The sequence below is a fragment of the Equus asinus genome, chromosome 5, assembly GCF_041296235.1.
Source record: "Equus asinus isolate D_3611 breed Donkey chromosome 5, EquAss-T2T_v2, whole genome shotgun sequence".
In the NCBI taxonomy this organism is placed as follows: domain Eukaryota; kingdom Metazoa; phylum Chordata; class Mammalia; order Perissodactyla; family Equidae; genus Equus; species Equus asinus.
Window position 1 is genome coordinate 78,284,202 of NC_091794.1, and position 7,254 is coordinate 78,291,455.

Below are 7,254 nucleotides of genomic sequence, written 5' to 3' on the forward strand. Positions count from 1 at the left end.
TGGAACAAAACCACACCCATTTGGTTGCATGTTGTCGATGGCTGCTCTTGTTCACTGGCAGAATCGAGCAGTTGCAGCAGAGATCAGACAGTTCACAAAGAAAGCTACAATATTTACTATCTGGCCCCTTACAGAAATAGTTTGTTGACTCCCGTATTAGACCCTTGCTGCTCAGAAATAAGGTTCACAAGCCAACAGTCTCAGCATCACCGGGGAGCTTGTCAGGGCTTCACTTGGAACTACTGAATCAGAACCTGCTTTTTTTTTTTCTTCCATTGAGGCATTTTATTTGCTCGTATATATTACACCCCTAGAAAAAGAATCCCAGGATTTTCTCTCCTGTGTGTTTTCATCTTGCTTCTTTGTGGCCCATGATGCCAGCTGAGGTTGTCAGAATAATGAAATCAAGCTGATGTGATGGGAGGAGGTTATTCTGCCATTTTTCTGGATCTTTGAGTTGCCCATCAAATCTGGGCCTGATCACGCCACACTTGTTTAACCAGCCCATGAGATTCATAGCAATTTCCCCAGCTCTGTGATCATAAATTATTTCAAACTTGCCAATGCAACCAAGCTCGATTATCACAGTTAGAAACGGGATGATGACTTTGGAGCATGGACTGACAAGAATCTAGTGTTTGCCTCTCTTTTTGTCATTGTTGGTGCTCTTGAGAGCATCAGCCAGGACATTTGTGTGGACCATGGTGATCGCACAGAAAGATGGCGGACAGAACCTGCTTTTTAACAAGATCCCCAAGTGATCTGAAGGCACATTAAGGTCTGAGAAGCACCGTATTAAATTTCTCAATGGGCACAATCAATAATGTTGAAACTTCTGTTTCGCACAGCCCCTTTTAGCCTGTGGGACATGATGCAACCCCCTAGGCGTGTTAGACTAGTGTGCCATTATCTCTGGATTTGATGTAGTGATTGCTTTTGGACTATGTCAGGGTAGAGTATCATTAATCAGCCACAATCAGCCTGGACAAAGGGACACCTGGCTATGGTTTGTTAGGGACCTGCTTGTTCATTCAATTATAACAAATATTTATTGAGGGCGTACTTTGTGCCAGGCACTGGACTACAAATGATGAACAAATTGGCAGAGTCTCAGCCCTCACAGTGTTGTGGAGCTTTCACACCTCATCTCATTTAATTCTTCCTATAACCTGTGAGGTGAGTACTTTAATCCCCATGGGGAAACTGAGGCTCAGAGAGGTTAATGATTTGTTCTCAGTCATACGGCTGGTGAGTGGCAGAGCTGAAAATTGAACCTATGTCTATCTGACACCAGTTTATGCTTTTTTCTATGCAGAACTGCTAGACATGATTCTAGGAGATTATAATCTAAATTAGGTCTACAGCCAGAGAGACAGTGTTTTATAGATAAGAAACAGATTATTCTTATCTCTCACTTCCCGGATACAGCCAAGATGATGCTGCAAGATTGGGGCAGGCTGGAAACTAGAGGAGCCGAGCTCCCTCTAAGACCTTCTCTTCAGAAGTGACAGACCTGCCACCTTCATCTGTGAGAGAGACAGATGACTCTGGTTCAATTACTTCTTCCAGACACTCGGAATGAGGGAGTCACCTGAGCTCCTAGAGTAGGATGAGAAAAGCACTGTCCTAGGGAGAAAAGGGGTCAGAGTTAATGCTTCTTCCTCCAAGGGACTCTCAGGGTGAATCCCATTCACTGGGGTCACCCCCTCCCTTTCTGACTCTCCCTCCTACCTGTTCTATATATCTCCTCAACTGTCCCAGCCTTCCTTCCTTGCCTTGCTCTTCAATCACTCCATTGTACCCTCTTGAGCTTTCATTCCAAGACCTACAAATATACCTCTCCTATAGCTAGATCCTCAACTGGAGGAGAGAGATGAGGTGTGGAGATGGAGGTGTGAGAGGTGGGGGGACCAGGACACAGGGTATGATGGGAGAGATATTGGGCTGGACCCAATTAGTGCAGGAAGAGGGGTGAGGTTGAGGAAGTGGCTGGTTAGAGGAAGGAGGAGGAAAGTGAAGGAATGAATGGCATGGAGTAGGATGTTCTCTGATAGAGCAGGAGGAAGAAGATGGCAGTGATGAGCCCACAGGGGTGAGCCCAAAACAACAGCAATATTATCATCCCCATCTCATTAACAGCAACCTTACGAGATAGGTTCTATTGTGATCTCCAATTTATAATTAAGGCAAATAAGAAACAGAGAGTTGGGTAAATTTTTCCAGATCACATGGCTGTAAAAGCTGGAGCAAACATTGAAGCAGAGGCAGACTTTGAAATCCAGCTCTTATCTACCTTTCTATGCTGTCTCATAAGGGCACCTCACTGAAAAGTCTAAGACATGTATCTCTTAGATATCTCTGGCCCTGGTCTAGCCTGCTTGTGGTCATGTCAAGCAATATATTTGCATTTTATTAATAGGCAGAAATGAATAAACAATTACCTCAGTTCATCTTCACAACCTAAATCAAAGCATCTAACATAAACTGTCTTTTTTTTTTAAAGGAAAACTATCAGAATTACTATCTAAATCTATGAAATTATTAGATTTGTTTTTCCATCTGATTTCTTGTTCGAACTGAGGGAGAATTTATTCTTTGTTACAACCTTTTTGTATCTTGATGTTAGCACCTGTAAATAGTTCTCAACCTAAAGGTAACACAAGGTTTCCTGGGAGATGGTGAGGATTAATCAGTTAAAATGTAAGAAGGACTTTCAACAGTTCAGCCCATTCAGGAGACATTCAATGAGCAGTTCTGGTGCGTTGGGAGCAAGGAGGACGAGGAAGAACAGGGCGTCAGCTCTGAGCTGTTCAAAATGGGCCAGTCAGACTTGCAATTAGAAAGGCTCCAGGATAGTCTGACAAAGCTGGAGGAGCTGGAGCAGAGGGAGCGTAGAGGAGGGAGCATGAATTGTGCCTAGGGCCTGAGGGAAGGCTTTGCTGACGCTGCACAAGGATGACCCTCTGTCTTAGTTTGGATCCCCTAAGCAGACTCTGAGACAAGCACAAGTTGCTTATTAGGGTGATCCCTAGAAGTATGGAGAGGGAGTCGGAAAGTGAGACGGAAAAGGGAAGAAAGCCAATTAAAGGTATATTAATGAAAGGGTTATAGCTGTGGACAACTGGGGCTCATCCTGCCGGGTAACCTCTGAGGAAACATGTAGAATGTATCTCAGAATTGTCCCACAAAAGGATGAGGAAGCTGAAGTATTTTCCACCACTGCCTCCCCACATCAGTTGAGAATTTCTCCTGAGGGTGGGAATTCCCTAGCACTTCAGCCACCTCACGTGCGGGCCACAGTCCTCCTGCAGCCTGATAAAGCCTTCAGGTCAAGATGCAGGTGTTTGAAACATAAGCCATCCACAGTCTTCAGAAGCTGCAGGTACCTCTGGGCTGGGCCAAAGGCATATGGGTGGGGCATCAATACCTTCTGTTACACTCTTAATAAATGTTTGAACAAATGAGCAACTATGAATCAAAAATGAAGAAGTTCACATTTGAGCTGGGTGAGGGAACCAGAGCTGGTGGAACCAGAGTGGGAAAGGGAGGACAGGCTGCTGTAACGGAAAGACATTTTTTGGGTTCAGATGAACATGGATTCAAATCTCAGCTCTACCGTTTCTTGAGTGACCTTGAACATGACATTTAAGCTCAGTTTTCTTATTTGTAAAATGTGAATAACAATATCTACCTCACAAGTCTATCCTCAGGATTAAATAGAATAGCATCTGTAAAGTTCCTGGCACATAGTAGGTGTTCTATACAGAGTGGCCAGGATTGCAGCGAGCTGTCACAAGATGGCAGATACAGCTCTTAATCCCTGGGAGCAGAGTGATGTAAGCAAATGTTTAGTTTGGGGAGCAGGTGGCCTATGTCTAGGGCAGAGTGATCTAGATAACTTCGCTAGAGACTGGAAATATAGGTTGAGGCTTTACAAGTCTTTAAGGCTCAGCTCAGGGCTGCCCCATGGCCTAGTGGTTAAGTTCGGCACTCTCTGCTTCAGTGGCCCGGGTTTGGTTCCCGAGCATGGACCCACACCACTTGTTGGCGGCCATGCTGAGGCAGTGACCCACATACAAAATAGAGGAAGATTGGCACAGATGTTAGCTCAGGGTGAATCTTCCTCAGCAAAAAACAAAAACAAAAAACAAGACAGCTCAAATGGTATCTCCCCTTCACTTCTCACCGCTGCATTCAGCTTTTGTTCCCACCATCCACTGACGCTGCTCTTACTAAGACCACCTACCCCAGTTTAACAGTCTGCTCCAAATGCCTTTTCTCCCCAACTTTTAAAAATTATGAACTATTGCTGCATGCAAAAGAGAATAGAAAATAAAATCATGAACCCCCAGGTATCTATGACCCAGTTAAAGAAAGGAATTATTGTAATACATGAAGCCGTCTTGCATCCTTTTCTTCCCCCAATCTTCCTGCTCTTTTTCCAGAGTTAACCACCACAGTGAATTCAGTGCTTAATATTCTCATGTATATTTTTATTTTTTTATTTTTATTTTTTTTGAGGAAGATTAGCCCTCAGCCAGCTACTGCCAGTCCTCCTCTTTTTGCTGAGGAAGCCTGGCCCTGAGCTAACATCCATGCCCATCTTCCTCTACTTTATATGTGGGATGCCTACCACAGCATGGCGTGCCAAGCGGTGCCACGTCCGCACCCAGGATCCGAACCAGCGAACCCGGGCCGCCGAGAAACGGAACATGTGAACTTAACCGCTGCGCCACCGGGCTGGCCCCTCATGTATATTTTTATAATCTTACTACATAAGTATACCAAAATAATATATGATATTGTTTTACATATATTCAAATTTCATGTAAATGATATACTGTATCCTTCTGCAACTTACTTTTTTCATTCAACATTCTAGTTTTGAGATTTATCCGTGTTGAGGTACCTTCCTCTAGTCTAGCCATTTTACCTGCTGTGTAGTGTTCCAAATGTACCCAGTACTTTGAACAAGTACAACATTTGGGAGATCATTTTAAAGCAGTTTTATTTTGTTTTCCACTGACCCCTTAAATTTATTCTTCAGAGTTAGTTCTTCCCTTGCTCCTAGATAAGATGTAGGGTAGGCCCCATAACTTTTCTGATCACTATTAGGTAATAAAAAGTCTTCTGGTCTCTTTAAGTTACGAAACACAGCCTGGGCAGGCATTTGAATCTGACTGTGTGTCATGGGGTGCTCTTGTGAGTTCTTTGGAGACTCACATGCCCATAGTGGAGCTCCCTCACCGGCATTTCTCTGATGTGGGTGAAAACACCTTTCCAGCTGGTCTCTAGTGACTCCTGCCTTCTTTAGCCCCAAGGCATCTGGAACCTGAGTTCTTTTACTTTTCCAGGGGTCCCTCTTGAACAGGATCTACCAAGATCCCACAGCAACTCTCTCTCATGCATGTGGCTCACACGTGCTTCCTTTTCCCTGACCAACTCTAAGAGCACAGGCTCATTCTCAAGTGACCTCCATACCTTTCCCATCTCCAAATCCCAAGCCTTTAGCTACCCTCTTTGCGGCGTGAAGTAAAGAATTGTAAGCTGGTTTTCAAACATCTCATTTGCAAATCCTGCATAGTGATTCTGCATCTCAATTTGGAATGAGACTAAAACAGTTCAATTTTAACATCTGTCACACGTTTGATAAATATAATTTATTTATCCAGTCTCCTGATGATGGACATTTAGATCGTTTCCAATTTTCTACTTTCATGAATAATGCTTCGAGGAATAGTCTTGTCTTCTTTTATTCATACCTCCTTGTACACATGTACATTTATATGCAATTTTATTTTGCATATATATCTAAATGTTTGGTTGCTAGAACAGAGGGTATGTATATCTTCATTTTTACTAGATATTGTCAGATTGTTCTTCTAGATGGTTTTATGAGTTTTTACTCTCTGCAGCAATGTATGAGAGTTCCAATTTCTCCGTATCTTCTCCAAAACTTGCTACTGCTATACTGTTCTGTTTTAGCCAATTTGATGATATGTTAACATATTTCACTGGTGTTTTAATTTGCATTTTAATTTTCAGATTCATTAATGTTTTATTTTGTGGTTAGAACTTTTGAAGTCTTGTTTAAGAACTCCTACTCTATCCTGAGGTCAAAAATATTCTCCCATATTTTCTTCTGAAAGATTTATTTACTGGGTCTAGCCCTGTGGCCGAGTGGTTAAGTTTGCACGCTCCACCTCGGCGGCCCAGGGTTTCGCTGGTTCAAATCCTGGGCACAGACAGGGCCCCACTCATCAAGCTATGCTGAGGCAGCATGCCACGTGCCACAACTAGAAGGACCCACACTAAAAATATACAACTATGTACTGGGGGGCTTTGGAGAGAAAAAGGAAAAATAAAATCCGTTTTTTAAAAAAAGAAAAGATTTATTTACTTTTTTTCATATCAAGTCTTTGATCTACCTGCAGTTGATTATTTTTTTAGGAAAAATTAGGACTGAGCTAACATCTGCTGCCAATCTGCCTCTTTTTGCTGTGGAAGACTGGCCCTGAGCTAACATCCATGCCCATCTTCCCCTACTTTTTATGTGTGGGATTCCTACCACAGTATGGCTTGCCAAGCAGTGCCATGTCCACATCCTGGATCCGAACTGACGAACCCCAGGCCACCGAAGCCAAATGTGCTCACTTAACTGCTGCACCACCGGGCCAGCCCCTGGAGTTGATTTTTATAAATAATGTGAGGTAGGGATCTATTTTTCCCTCCATATGGGTAACTAGTTGCCCCCAAATTATTTATTGAATAGTCCATCATTTACTCCACTGATTTGTAAGGCCACCTTGCTATATATCAAGTTTCCATTGAGATGTAGGTCTCTCTCTGGGCTTTTTATTCTATTTCCTTGTGGACATTTAAGTACTTATTCTGCTAGACTTCTTGGCATTGGATCCTGCTGACCTTTTCCTAAACATTATACTCTCCTGACCTCAGTAATGGTTCTTGTCTTTCTTCCTTTCTCTGACTGCCATGTAAATGTGGATTTTCCCCAGGGGCCTTCTCTGCCCACTGCTTTTCTCACTCTACCTTGAAAGCTACTTCAAGGCAAACAGAAATGTTTGCTGGCTGCATTTTTAAAAGTACGCTTTTTATTTTAGAATAGTTTTAGATTTACAGAAAAGTTGCAAAGACAGTACAAAGACTTCTCATATACCCTTTACCCAGTTCCCCTATTGTTAACATCCTATATCACTGTGGTACATTTGTCACAACTAAGTAACCGACATTAGC

The 7,254-nt window shown here is 42.9% G+C and overlaps 1 pseudogene; it reads right to left on the reverse strand.

Annotated features, from left to right (window-relative positions):
- Positions 1–310: 310 nt before the first annotated feature.
- On the reverse strand, positions 311–703 carry LOC106826128 (small ribosomal subunit protein uS8-like; annotated as a pseudogene).
- Positions 704–7,254: the final 6,551 nt, after the last annotated feature.